Raw genomic sequence first — 14,986 nt, 5'->3', positions numbered from 1 at the left:
AGTAAACAAGCGTCGGCGCGCGGGCGGTTCTTGGGCTGCGTGCACTGTGCGGGACGGGCGGACGGAGCCCGCGCATACTGCGCCCCTCAGCGCTGCGGCCCGGCCCGACGCAGCTGTGCGTGAGGCGGGATGCCGTGACAGCGCAGCCCCGGGCACAGCTCTGTGATCGCTGCCCCCGGGATCCCCCTCGCGGGGCCCCGGCACACTGCTGCGCTGGGCAGGGCTGCCGCCGCAGCCCCGAGCGGCCAGGTGAGCTGTCTGGCTGCATGGCTCTGCCGCACTGCCGAGCTCGTTCCTCTGTTCCAACGTGGCGCGGCGTTCTTGCGATGACGAGCAGACATCTTCGTGTAATCGCTGCCGGTCAGCGCTGTTCGGTCTATTTTTAGCGTTACCGAGCAGCCGCGCGTGGCCGTGGGGCCGCGCGCTCGCGTTGAGGCGATGCCCGCGGCGCCACATGCCGCGTTCCCTGCCGCGTGCACGCGCTGTGCGGTGAGGGCTCTCCCGCCGAAGCTGTGTGGCTGGGTTTGGGCTGTGCGCCTCAGTGGTGCAGGTGTACCGACAGTTTCTTCCTCCAGTGCAAAGATCGCTTCCCCAGCCGCTGGTTTTGCCAGCTTTCCCTTCCTGTCTCTCAGACTTAGCAGACTCGGCTTCCAAGGCTGTTATCCGCCTCACCTGTGCTTCCCGGCTGAGGTGGCAGCTTTCACCAATTCCTGACACCAACTTACACCACACGCGTATGACATTTTTGGATAAGTAGCCCGGGGTCTTGTTGCATTTTGCCTCTGGGATGTGGGAAAAGATACTTTTTGGAGCCTCCAGTAACTCAGACTGGAAGCTGGCATGCCAGATCTTGAACTTGCTTTATCGATGGCAAATGCCTCATTATTTGTAGTGCTCTATTCTCTCTCAGACCACTGCCTGCTTATCGAGAGCTTAAACATCAATCTTTACCTGTGCAACTTGGTCTAGAAAGCTGCTTTGCAGGGAGTTGGACTCCATGATCTCCAGAGATCCCTTCCAACCCCTACAGTTCTGTCATTTCCCCGTTTTGCCTTTTCACAGTGCCCAACTCCATGGTTCATGGCCGTGCTTCTATCTCCCAAGCGTTACTGCGGTACAGTGAATACGTTGTAACTATAGAAGTGTAACTGTTCCCAAAGCACACGGCTCCCATGTAACATTGACTCTGCCACGCAGAAGTATCACACAAAGCTCTCACTCAGACTCCGTGGAGGTGCTGATAGTCCCTGATAGAATTAGGCAACTTTTTGGTGATGCATTCCTTCTGTTTTTCCTCCTTTTCTACCCAGTACTTTAGTTGGGTGGAGCTGAGATGGCTTGTGTATTTCCATATATCGTTTGGATTTCTTTCTGTACTTCTACAAGAAAAGTTAAATTGGTATTCAAGTTTTAAATGTATTAAAACCTTATAGAGGAAGATGAACTGTGTTCACTGTGTGCTTATTCCAGCAGGTTGCTAAGGGTTGGTAGGAAGGAAATGATTAAAAGAAGAATTTTGAGACTTCTATTTTATTTAAGGATTTTACTTTTTAGTCATCCACCGCTGGCCTTGTTTGACAGAGCCTATGAACAGGCCATCCCTGAGTGTAAAAAGAAATACATCTGTATATTTCTGTAGATGAGCATTAGGAAATACTTCCTCAAACTACATATTAATCTTTAATTTGCTTATTCACTCCCAACTTCCATTATTAGGAAGTACAGCAACGTCATCTAATTTCTTTTCAAATAAATGTAGCTCCTCAATGCAGTTATTGCATCACAGTTATTGTTTTTCTGCAGCAATTATTTTTTCTTCTACCTTTGTAGCTCATATAAAGAACATCCATTAGTGTCTGATAAGCTTTTCTTACTGAAATAATTATATAGATATAGGATACAGTCTAACTTCGTTACCTTTTGTGCTACAAATTATTACATCTTGCACAAATGATTGTAGGTTTCCATCTCATTGTACCTCTGCTTACCAGTGTAGCACACAGCTGTAGTTTAGTTTGCACAGTCAGTGCTCAACTGTTACAAGGAGACTGTTTCAGAGCCTTCAGTTTTACTTACAGAAACCAGCCTTGTCTATGAATTAAATGCTTCCCTAACTGTGGTTAACTTGTCTTCCAGCAATTGTAAAGGGAAATCAAGATCCTGCCTTTGTGTCTCTTGATCTTCACTGGACTAGAAGAACCTGTCATTCTGAAATCTGGAGGTATGTTTGCTTTGTCTTTTGCTTGCTGCTTCTACCCTACTAAGTGCCTATGTGAGGCAGGTACTGTAAAACACCAGCATTTGGAGCCACTGCTTTCATTATAGTTTCCACAACTGGCTGTAATGTCTGTAATATGGAGTAACAAAGAGATTGGTACTTGTACTGTTGAGCCGTGTGTCACCTGCTGCAGAAATGCTGAGAGACAAATCATGGGTTGCTGCAGGTGTCTCCTGCAATTCCACCATGAACAATGCTTTTAATTCTGTTACAGCGTAGAAAGGTGAATGGTCTTACACACCACATTGCATGACTTGTTGCTCCTTACTTGTACTTATCACCAGCCTGTGTTATTCACACCTTCAGCTGCTTCTGCAAGAGTAATAACCTGAAAAATGGCAAATAATAATACTAATTAGTAGGAAAACACAATTTTAGTTCAGTATTGCATGTGACATATAAAACAAGAAGGAAATTCTCTATGGAATTTTGGGTTAATAATATTGTAGAAGCATTTATCAGCTCAGTGCAACAAAGAATGTTAAGTGAGAGCTAAGCTTTGTAGCTTTCAGGTTTTTGTGTTACACTATTTTGGTGATTGTAAATTTGTATGCATTTCCAACATCTTATTAAGTATTTGAAACATGTCCATAAAATAAATTAGTATAAGATTTCTTGTAAGTAAGTATTTCTGGCTCAAACTCTTCCTTTGAAAGTCTCGTTTTCTTGTCATGTCTCCTATGTAGGCTGCTCTCATTAACTTCTTAGCAGTTCTGTTCTCAGCATGGGCGTATTGTCATATATACAGAAGGCAAAATAAACTCAAGAATTCAAATGGAATAATGGTTTTAAGTTAATAGATTATAGCTGTGTTAGTCTTCAAACAGTGAAACTTTCCCATTCACCCTATGTCTATTGAATAAGAGAATGAAACAATATTACTGTCTCTAGAGGACAAAAACAGCTGTTTATGGCATGGATCAGGAATTCCAAGCTTGCTTAGATTTCTGCCTTATATCTTCAGGTGTAGAGAAATGCTCAGTCAGGGCCTGAAGCAGTGATGGAGCACCTGGAGGGAAGGCAGGGCCAACCCAGGGGAGCTCAGAAGGGCTGGAGCCAGGATCCACCCCTTCCAGACCTCATTTAAGAGTTGGCAGTGGAGGTGAGGGTATTTTGTTGGAGGTCCCTGCCTACCTGAGGCATTCTTAAGGTGAACAAGTTTTCTTCATTTGTTTCTGCATCCCTGGTTGCTGCATTTGTGCTTGTTCTCATTTGCTGCAACTGAAGACTTTGCCACCCTGTTATTACTGTGCTTTCTATCATGTTATAGCATTACCCTGGGTAAACCTCTTAGTTTACCTTCTTTAATTCTTCAGCCGTAAATAAAGACTAAAGTTTCTCTCTTTCTTCATGGAGTGATTTTGGAGATAAACTGTTAGTGACTGCGAACCTAAGATATTGTGTACTATATCAAGAGTTATGTAAAGATCATTGTAAGAAGTGCCCAGTTTAATTTAGAAGGAGCTGTGTGTGCTCAGTGGCTCTGTGATAATGGAGATCTGGTTGTTTACTCGTTCCGTTATATTCCTTTCACCATCTATCTAATCCTATCACATAATTGTCTACAGTAAATGCTCAGGCCCTTCGTTTCTTTACTGTTTTGTATAACTGGGGATGGTGTCACCATGCAGTGAAAAGAACCACAGAATGCTGTTTTTCAAATGCATACGCTCAAGTTTGCAAAACACTTTCTCAGTGGAGCAGGAATGAATAGTAAGATTATTCTGCCTATTTGTTTTCCTATGTATGGGTATTTGCTATTTGCTGTTTGTGTTATTTAGTGATGATAGCTTTGAGATTATGTGGAATGTTATGCACACAGTGTACAGTGGAAGCAATGTAGATGTGTCCTTCTTTCTTGAATTACAGTTGTTGGCTGTATGTCCAGCTCAGTAAGATAGGGAAAATACTTAAGCAACCAGAGTTTATTCACTGGTTTCACAGATTGTCTTTGGAAAATAACAGAGTGGAACAGAAATTTGAGATATCCATTTATGTAGCTGGTAATAAAAGGGGTTATAGTTAGTGTCACCTAGGAAGCATGCAAGACTGCTTTGATAAAGGAAAAGCATCTGTACAACAGATCTACTGAAAAGATGCTGCATACAGATTAGACAGTATGTCTATAACTCCTTGCTAAAAAAAAAATGAGCAGAAGTCTAAATACCTTCTGGATGGTTTATAAATGACAAGTTTCAGCATTGTACTGGATGATACAACCTCTGCAATTATTGTAAAAATCTTTTGGTTAAAAAAGGTAGATCTGTGTACCTCTCAGTTTCATTTTTTGAATGTATGAAGTGGCAAGTAATTTGTGTCTCCTGATGGAAGTCACTTTTTCAGTAAAGGTAGAAAATAGAAGTTCACAAACGTGTTTGTCCATCTGATATATTCACTTCTTCCACTGAAAGTCAGTCTGTGAGTGTTACTTCACATGTGCTGGGGGTCAGATTGATTTTAACCTGATTTTCTACAGCAATATCTGTCTCAGGGAATGTGTGTGTATGTACTTGTCTTAATGACAGCCACACTTAATGAACTAACTGTTTCTCATGTGGTTTTATGTCGTGCCGCTTTCACTTAGCTTCTACACTTTCATTTATTTTCTAATTGACAGAAACTGTCCTTTTTCTTGATACCAGAGTGAAAGAACTATCTCTCATCTGTACCATGAGACATTTTTAATCTAGTACTAGTCATCAAAACAATCTTCTGAAAATAATTCTTGTGGTCTCTCCTAACTGAGCCTGAATTATCATTCTTCACTATATAAGGGTGCATGTTTTAATTGTGTATGAACAACTGAATTAGAGCAAGACATTGTAATGCACTGTTGTTAATGGACTAGGTCTTTAAATAGATTTATTATATTTTCTGATAAATACCATGGAGTACAGTCAGATGGAGTTAGAACTGCAGTATATTGTAATGGAGCAACAAGAGACTACCTGAACGTAAGAAATGTACTTCTAAGAACAGAAAAGGTCATCTAACTTAAGGGAAAATATTCTAAAGAAGGAATCCTGGCATGTAAATCCTTTTCTATGCGGGTGGCTGATGCTCCCACCTGTTGTATTTGTCAGCTGAGTCTGAACTTCCTGTTGGAAAACTTGGGCTGGTATTTTTCTTGTATGGTATCTTTGACTTTTCATGCAGAAGCAGCATAACTAACTTCCACAGGTGCCCAACCCACTATCACAAAGAAGTATTCTAACTTTGCTGTTACTATTTCTTAGCAATGTGGTCAATTTCTATTGCAGAATAAGTGCTAGCTTAGAGTTCAGTCTTTAGATAATTAATTCATAGCAACTACAACATTTGGTATATGGAAAAGGCAGAGGGAGAGTGCCTTTGCTCCTTAGTGTATGAAGCAGTTTTGGTACAGTTTCAGGAAAGGATGGTAGTGGTTCTGCTCACTTCTCTTACACAACCTTATCTCACTACAGGCAGCCCATGCTAGGCAGTAAAGAAGTGTTTTACTATATTTTTTTTTCACACTCTTGAATAAGGAATGACACAGGCTTTAGTAAATGACATTCTGCTTCACAAATGTGACTTTTCTGAAATGCAATGCTTGCCTTGTACAAAGATGTAAAGCAGACTCAGCTCTGCAAGGAAACATGGGTGGAGCAAAGAGCAGAGCTGCTGTCTGCCTGGTTTGCAATGGCCTTATCTGCATCAGCATTTTAAGAGATTGCTTTTGAAGAGGACAGCCTTGGAGCATATGTGCTGAATTCCTTTTTTGATGTGTCTTAAGTAAAAGATCCATTCCAGCAATATAACTGGGTTGTATTGATGGAGATCACTCCAAAATGAATGCCTCCTATTTATTTTCATGGAAACTACAACAGGTATGAAGAGCACAGTAACACCATTTGATTGAGCAGTTTTTCAGCTACAAAACACCATTTTCCATCATAGTCACCACCATTAGCTGTGGATTTTTACCACCTATGAACCCGTGAGCCTATATGCCTCGCTCATAAACTTCTGTACCAGTGGAGGTGCCCCACTGCTGCAGCTGCACCACCCACCCCTCCCTGTGCCCACACCCACTGGTTGGTTTCCAGAAATGTCAACAAATGTCAGTGGGTGCCATGTTTTTTTCTGCATGTAGGAATTCAATCCCACCCTTTTGCTTCATCCTCACTTCCATGTCAGACTGCCTCTGCTGCTGTACTGTTCTATATTTCTTGTTAATGTAGACATAGCCTTAATGCACTCCAGCTGCTAATGATTCCATCTATGGGACTAAATTAAAGTTAGTATAAAGTAAAACCATGGAAATAATATAATAAGCACTTGTGACCTTAACATGGTATCAGTTGTCCTGTACTGCTTGATAACAATGATAGCGACCTGTCGAACATCTCAGGCACGTGTGTAGCCTCAGAGGGAGAAATATGAAGTGAATAAGGCAAATCAAACTCTTGTGTCTTTTCAGTGATCCATTGGAGGAAAAAAAAGCTTGGCATGGAAAAGCTGAAACCTTGTTCTGTAATGTCTGAGTAGAATAAACATTCAATTTGTGAAACATTACTTTTAGTGATCCATGCACTATCGCTAGGGGTGGGTAACTCATCTAAAAAAAAATTGATGTCATGGCCTGTAATATAGTGGTAGTTGAGGTATTTCCTTAGTCCTTGATTACAAAAACAATTGTTATATTAGCATGAATGATTTAGAGAGCTTAGCAGTGTTTTCCCTGTTTAGGGGATGCTGGAACAGTAGAGCAAAGGCACATTGTGGTGTAGCTAAAGAAGGATGTTTTCAATCTCTCAACTTGTCATAATTAAACGCTTATATGTGCAAATGTGTTTACAATATAAATTTGATTACAATCTGCCCTCTGACATGGGATTTAAAATTGTATTGTTTACAATGCTGTAAATTACTGCCCTATTTTAATCCATAATGAATTGCAGTATTGTTTCTAAGTGAATTATTTGGTAATTTTTAGCTGATTATTTCCCTCCCTATATCTTTAGAAGTTAAAATACTGAAGCTGTTAAATTGTAATACAGTTATGTTGCATATTCACAATCTTTGTTATTCCTTATTTGATGATGAAGTCTATATTCATTATTAGTATTTATTTGATTCCAGAGTCTATATATGGTATGTAATTCTCTCAGCTGTGAAGCAGGTCAATGCAGGCATTTTAGAAAACTCAGATATTTTTGCAGTTTCAATTTGTTAGCAGTGCACGATTTTTTTTTTTATGTTGTAGAATATAACAGTCTTAATTGCTGCAAAGTGAAGTAATGGTGAGTAGAAAATCATGTGTGTTACTGTTCCTTGCAAAGTTAGTGCTTTTGATCTCTTTGACACATTTCGAAATTGAGGATAAGATGGAAGCTTTTCCTTCCAAGAATGGGACAAAACAGCCTTCTTACCACTTCAGAAGGAGCTCAGAAAGAAATTATGACTCAGAGACAGTCCTCTGAATCATATTTCCCCTGAGCTGTAGCATTGCACAAGTGGGGAGTATACTGTCGGCCCTTTGCCAGAGGAAGAATATTCCTTCTCTTCTGTCCAGTCAGCTCTGTTTGCTGACACAGGAAGGAGGAAAATGATGGGTACGTTTACTTCCAACCCAGGTTCCCCCAACTTCTTTCCTCCGTGAAAGGCAACAGTGCTTCTTCAAGGCTTGTTCATTAGTGCAGTGCTCATGGTGCTGATTTCAGGAGGGATGGTGCAATGGTACAGTAGAAAGCAAGAACACCATGCGACTTCCAGTAAGGAGCTTTTCTTCCATCTGATGCTTGGTATGCTAGGAATTTGCTTTGTGGTTCATTTGTTGGTGGGACGCTGCTCTTTTGCAGGATCTGAAAGTCATGCTTGTTCCTTGGCACTCACTCATCATCCTGTGTAGATTCAGAAGTAAATCTTTTGTTGAGGGAATATATCAGAGACACCTACATGACTTCAAAGTCCTAACTGAGTCTGATTTCAGGCAGATTTAGCAAGACCAGTAACCACCAAGTAAAAGATGAAGCAAAGCTGAGTTCTCAGTGATTATTTTCAATAAATGAGTTGTACTCGCATGTAAACCAACAAAAACAACTACTTCCTGTGTGATTAATTTTAAAAATGTAGCAATAACCAAATAAATCTGATCAGCTTATTAAACTCTACAATGACTTTTAACAGATTTAGTCAGCAGATTTTTTTACATCAATGGTGGTTTCCCTGTAAGTAATAAAGGTTAAATTATTCATTTGTTAGTATTAGATCAGCAATGCAGAAGTCCATTGTTCTTAGTGGTTAAAGATATTAATCATTCTTGTGACCTACTCAGGAACAAGCCTTTACAACTCCTAACTTGCTAGCAATTGTAATTACATGTGACATCTGTGCTGAGTAGCATTTATTTTCCTCCCCCATTAATGAAGGATGAAAATATAAAGCAGATAGGATAGCATGACTTGAAAATACTCATTTCAGTGTCAGACAGTTATACTTTTACACTTATAGTGACAATTCAAGAACATTTTACCTTAACCATATATTTAAGGGACAAACCTATCAGTGCACAAGGAAATACACGAGGAGCTATCAGTTTGTTGGTTCTATCCTGTAGGAATGCTTGTGTAAATAGCTGCTCACCAACACGAATATAGATTGTGCAATCCAGTTTTAAGTGTGAAACTTGGAATTCTGTCCTGCATGATCCTTACACCTCACCTTGTTTCAGAAAGAGCTTTCACAGATTCACAGGTCATTTTCACAGAAACAAAACAGTGCTGTAAAATGTGATGGGTGATGATTAAGCCAGAAAAAATACGCTGAAGTAAACTGCAGAAACATGAGATTGTCACTGAATATTTGCAGTCTCCTGAATTCTATTGTAAGGGCTGTACTGTTACTGCTAAGTTTTCACACTTGCCAAGCTTTACATTTTATCACTTTGTGAAAAATGAAGTATAGATGAAGCAATAAATTACCCTTACCTGTGTTTATAAGAACCTAAAAGTCATTCTGAAGGATACAACCATATGATAAAACTGATAGAGCTGATCTTGACTGTCTCTGTGATTGGTGAACCGTGTGGTCAGTGAACAAGTGGCAGTCTGCTGAACTTCCACAGTATTGTTACCCACAGTTAATGAAGTTCTGAGAAGAAACATTGCCTACAATTCCTTTTTAGGTAATTGCGACATATTTAATATAATTTGTTTTGTACTATACTTGATTTAATACACCAGTAAAGATTAATTCAGTGCTTCTTAGTTCTGATGAATCTTGGAGAATAGGGTAATTTTTCTGCATGTCCACAGCCTGATTTATTTTTATTTAAATTTTTTTTTTGTGAGAGTAGAGGAGAGGAAAAGGTGTGTTTAATGTTGTATGAGGGGAAAAAAAAATCATGTAATGCCTTTCAAAGTTTCCCTTACTTCTGTTATTTCAGTAGTTGGATATTCTGTTCCGGGATGTTGGCAGTTAGGTGTTATTTCTCCCTATGTGTATACAGTATGCAGCATAATAACACTTAATACAGGGCAGTAAGTCTCAAATTGTTTTATGTATTTCATCATAGATTAACAAAGGCTTACCTCTCTTTTTGTAATAGCATTTGATATATTTTGAAATAAAGTGCTACTTCTCCAAAATTTCTATCCTAAAACCCCTGATGTGTACACTCCACATCATAACAATGCATTTCTCATCTCCTGACAGCTTGTAAAAGAGTAGTGTTGAGAAGAAGACCTCAAAATCTTACCTAAGATTGTTGTTGTTTCTTAAATTGTATTTGAAGTGTTCATGTGCCAAGTTTCAATTGTTTTTGAGTGTTGCAAAGTGAATCTGGCATTGGGTGTCAGTCCCTTCAGCATACAAGTGTTGTATGAGTATGATGTAATGAAACTGTATTTCATTCTGTCTTGCAAATAAATGTCCCAGATAGATTTATAGAATTCATGAGTCAAAATGCGACTGTTAAACTGCAACGGCTGTGATAGAATATGTTCCTAAAGCATTTATGTTTTTGTTTGTGATTTAGATGGATGGTTACAAACAAAATCAAGGATAGATGTGTTAATGACACAAATAAATTGAAAGAATGAATGAGTACTACAGATAATACCCCTTTGTTTTTTCATATTTGCATATTAAAGTGCCTATTGTTAAATGTCAGGATCTGAACAATTGGCAGGGAAGTATGCTGAAGTCCTATTTGCTGCATGTCTTTCTTGCACTGATTAGGCATTTGAAGGCTGTTTTCTTTAGAAAACAAATGAAATTTTAAATATACCCATAATAAATATACCCATCTGGAAAAATAATAATGCTTAAGCTTGAATCAAGATACAAACATGTCCTTGCTCTTCTATATGCTACAAACAAAAGGCATTTTGCAGCCTTTTAAAATGCTCAGTCGAACAGCAGGACATGTCAAATGGTCTGAAGGAAAAAACAATGAGATGGGTCTTTATGACAAGATAGCCAACGTACTGCTAGGAGAGGGGAGCAGATTCAGGCTTCATGTAGGTGGAATTAGCTCAAAATGGCCTTAGAGCAACGCTTATTTGTTGCAACTTAGAAGTAGATTCGATCTTCATCCTTCTCCTTCCTTTCCTATACATATATATATGTGTGTGTGTGTGTATATACACAGTGTGTATTTATGTGAAAGAGAAAATGTAGCCCAGACAATGAATGAAAACCAGATCTGTACAAGTGAGTCACTTGTTTAGAATCATTCTGTGTGTAGAATCACTGTGTACAATCAAGTGAAGCAGCTGACCTAGCTGTGTAAACCTAGCTCACAGTTTTGTTAAAATCACATTGTACCAAAGTGTAAAAAGTGAAAGACATATTTTCAATGATTGAAAGTACAGAAAATCAATTAAATCTTTTAGTGTCTAAATGTATAATCCTTGAAGTAGTTAATGATTTAAGAGCCCAGCTCAACTGATTGGTTAGCATACCCAGCATATTAAACTCAGAGTGATAGCCCTGAAGTTTCTCCTTGGATGAAGGAAAACACGTGAATCAACATTGATGCTGTTAGCATTTCTCATTCTAAAACAAACTTCTTACCTGGGAATACTAAGGCAGGTCTAGTCAATTGTTTGCTCAGCTATAAAGAGGCCGCTTTTCTTCCAGAAATGTGAACTAGAGTTACCTGCACCACTTGGAGATGTACGCAGGTCCTCCCTGCGCAACAATGTGAAACTGACTCAGAGCAGCTCGGTGCAAAAAAACAAAGTGACTAATCTTTGTAGAACTGGGGCTTTGCAACTTTGCTCTGAGTCATGATGACACTTCCAAGCGCCTAGACTTCAGAAATAAACAGATTTAAACTGAGCACTTGTTTTCAAAACAGCTTGCTCCTGATCCTTCTGTCGGGATGACTTGGTAATACTATTTTAACACCAAAGTGCTGCTGATACACAAGGTAGCTTAAAATCCCTGGAAGACTATCAAAGGGGAATCTGAGCAGTTAGGCAAAATGAGGAGAGGAAGAAGATAAAACTTTCCATTTAAAGACACATAATGAGTGAGAGCACTCAGCTGTCCAGTGGCAAAGTTACAACCAAGAACTGGAACTGATGGAATTAGAATGTGGAAGGGAGAGGTAAGGGAGATATTTTAATGATTTGCCTGTTCTTGACACATTGTAGCCACCCTTCATTAGTTCTTGGCATTCTCAAAGACTGAATAGATGAACTTCAGTAATATTAATCCTATGTTTTTAGGCATATCTCTCTCTTTGTATTAAAACTACATGTTCCTCTGTCTGTATGGTGATACCCAATACCTAAAGGGTGAGTATTAATACCAGCTGAGCTGGAGTCTCTTCTGAACATGACTGGTTTCTTCTATCACCTCCAAGTTAGAGGAGCAGATCCTGCTTTCAGGGGCACTATAATATAAATTTGGAGAAGCAAATCTGAAGTTAATGATCTGCAAATTAAATATGGAAATAATGAGTTACTCTTGACAGCCCTTGTATAACTACGAGCAGTATTTGTCCCTACTACATATTTATTTCAAGACCATAAAATATGTTATAACCATTTTGAAATCTTTACTAGAATCAGTCTGGGCATGTCTGTGCAGACCAACCCAAGTTTTTCTGCCCATAGTCCAAGATAGCCAATGAACTGTCTGTTACTCAAAGCTGTACAACACGTTAATGTGCTGTCACAGAGCTTACAAACCCTATGGGGTATCTGAAGGCTGTGCAGCTATGTTACCACAGTAGCATACTCAGACTAAGAAGTTCAAGCATTCAGTGAGACTGCTTAACCTTTGTAGTTTCTGTGACCGAAGCCACTTTACTTTGGTGTGGCAGCAGTGTGAGTTCAGGTCTGCCAGCACTGACTGTTCAGCATTGCCCAGTGTCCACACACAAGGTACCCTCACTGGGGAACAAATATTACAGAACAGAAATGACACTTGATACAAATTATAGGTATATGAATTAATGGATTTTTTCATTAGAAAATCATCTGTTTTACTCAATACGTTATAAGTCTTGAGGTGGTAATTTTGTTTATTAAATGTCTACTACTAGATTTCTGTAATTAAAATATTTATATCAAAAAGATTTTTATAGAAATGGTATCTCAGTGTCCCATTTCAAGCTATTGCTATTGCAGTAATTCTGAAAAAAGTAAGTAACTCTGGAAATGAGTGATGCTGAATGTCTAATTTGAGTCACAAAATCAGCAAGAGGCAACACGTTAATCACTTTAACATTAAAAAAGCCAATAAACATGTTAGTTGAACTCAAGCTTTTGTGCTTGAGGTAGGAACATGTAATATCTCAGAAACTAAACAGTGTTGGGCCTCGTTTGTACTTGAATGGGAGATGTGTGAGAAAAAATAATTGTATTACAAGAAAGGATGTTGGCGCTCTAATAGCATCATCATAGCTGAGTCAGTACCGAGTATAACACCAGTATGGTGTTAAGGACACTGTTAGGATTGGATGCCACATTCACTCAGTGGTTGGGCTTAAATTAGTTTTGTGGCATTATGTGTAGGAAAGTATTTTGTCTCGCATTTTAATCAGAATCCTGATGACAACTATGAAAAACACGTGCAAAGCCCAACAGTGGGATGCAACATTAAAATGGTATAGATACACTTAGTTACTCAAGACTTTTTTTTGCCTTCAGCATAAGTAGGTGGACATGATCATCATTACAGTTTCTCTATCTTGTTTCTTAGTTGCTCATGTACGATGGGAGGAAAATTTGCCAAAAAATTTGCCATATGTTTGTTTACTTGACTGTGAGGGTGAAGAGCAGGCTGCCCAGGGAAGCTGTGGATGCCTCATCACTGGAGGTGATCAAGGCCCTGGGCAGCCTGATGGAGTGGGAGGTGACCCTGCACACGGCACGGTTTTGAACTGGATGATCTGCAAAGTCTTTCCAATCCAAACCATTCTCTCATTACGTTCTCTGCTCAAAACAGATACATAAAACAAATTTAAAAATTGTGTTGCAGTGGTGAGTAAGTACAGATAACAAAGGAGATTGCTAAAGGCTGCTTGCATTTGCACAAGCAAAGCTAAAATATGCAGTTAATTGTATCCATCCTCAAACTTCTTGTAAAAAACTATTACATTTATTTGGTAAATGTACTTGATTATTTATACAAATTAATGTATATTTTTACTGTTCACAAAGTAAACTATTCCTGTGTCTTCAACCCATTACAAAAATGAAGAACTGCTGTCAGCAGCAAACCAACACTGAGTGGCACAAGCACTGCTACTTTAGAAATGGGTGCAACCTTAAATGAGAGGTTAAGGTAGAGTCCTTCACTTGCACATGTTAGCTGATTTTTTCTTCTACAGGCTGTGGAAAGAGAACTCCATGTTATAATTTAAAGAGCAAAAAGGGAGGCAAAGTGTGCTTTCACTGCAAAGAAGTCCTTATGGTATGTCAGAAAATACGAATGTACTTCATTCCCTTTCTCTGAAACAAAGTTCTGTTCTTGGCTGTGTAGTATGCATGTGATCTGAATTTGCTTGTGTAAATTCTCATGCAAAGCTCCATCCAGTTTATTTCCATACCTCTTGATAAGTTTTCAGGCTACAGAATGCTAAAATAATGGTTTATGGTATATCTGTGTGAATTTAAATTTTGCTTGTGCCTATACAACAATCAATGCTTAAAAAAGATTAAGATGAAATCATTAAAAATAGCATTTTTAAGAAGACTCATTTAGAATTAAAAAATAGTAGAATTTGGGTAAGTTGTCATTATTTTTCAGCGTTCCCATGTGTTTAGGATTTCATTTGAAGGGAATGCAGAGTGTTAGAGCCTGTCTGTACAAGCAGAAGCAAGTGATGAAGTGATGAAGATTTACTGCATTTCTGTAAATTTTAAAGTATCTAATACAGCCTCTGGATTGCCAGTAAGGGCAGGAATTTGGCCCCTTGCTAGTGCCCTTAATGAGAGAGACTCTTGTTGTGAAGATGACCTGACCAAAAGGAGGTAGAGTGCACTGGTGATTCAACACAACTGTTCTGGCTTGTTTTTTAAATATTTGCAAGGAGTTCACCGATGATTAGCTGACACCCAAGAATGAGACTTTAGAAATTTATTGTTTAAGAGAATCCTTAGCTTTTGACTCACACACAAAAAAAAGGTTTTAAATGAATGACAGAGGGGCACTGAGTTCATGAGTCAATATGCTGGGTTGGAATGCAGCCAGCTGTATTCATACAACTGATATTCTGTAGACAAT

This window comes from Cyrtonyx montezumae, unplaced genomic scaffold (genome assembly GCF_038088225.1).
Source record: "Cyrtonyx montezumae isolate F1298 unplaced genomic scaffold, pur_monq_1.0 scaffold_11, whole genome shotgun sequence".
NCBI classification, from domain to species: domain Eukaryota; kingdom Metazoa; phylum Chordata; class Aves; order Galliformes; family Odontophoridae; genus Cyrtonyx; species Cyrtonyx montezumae.
This window is presented reverse-complemented; position numbering follows the sequence as displayed.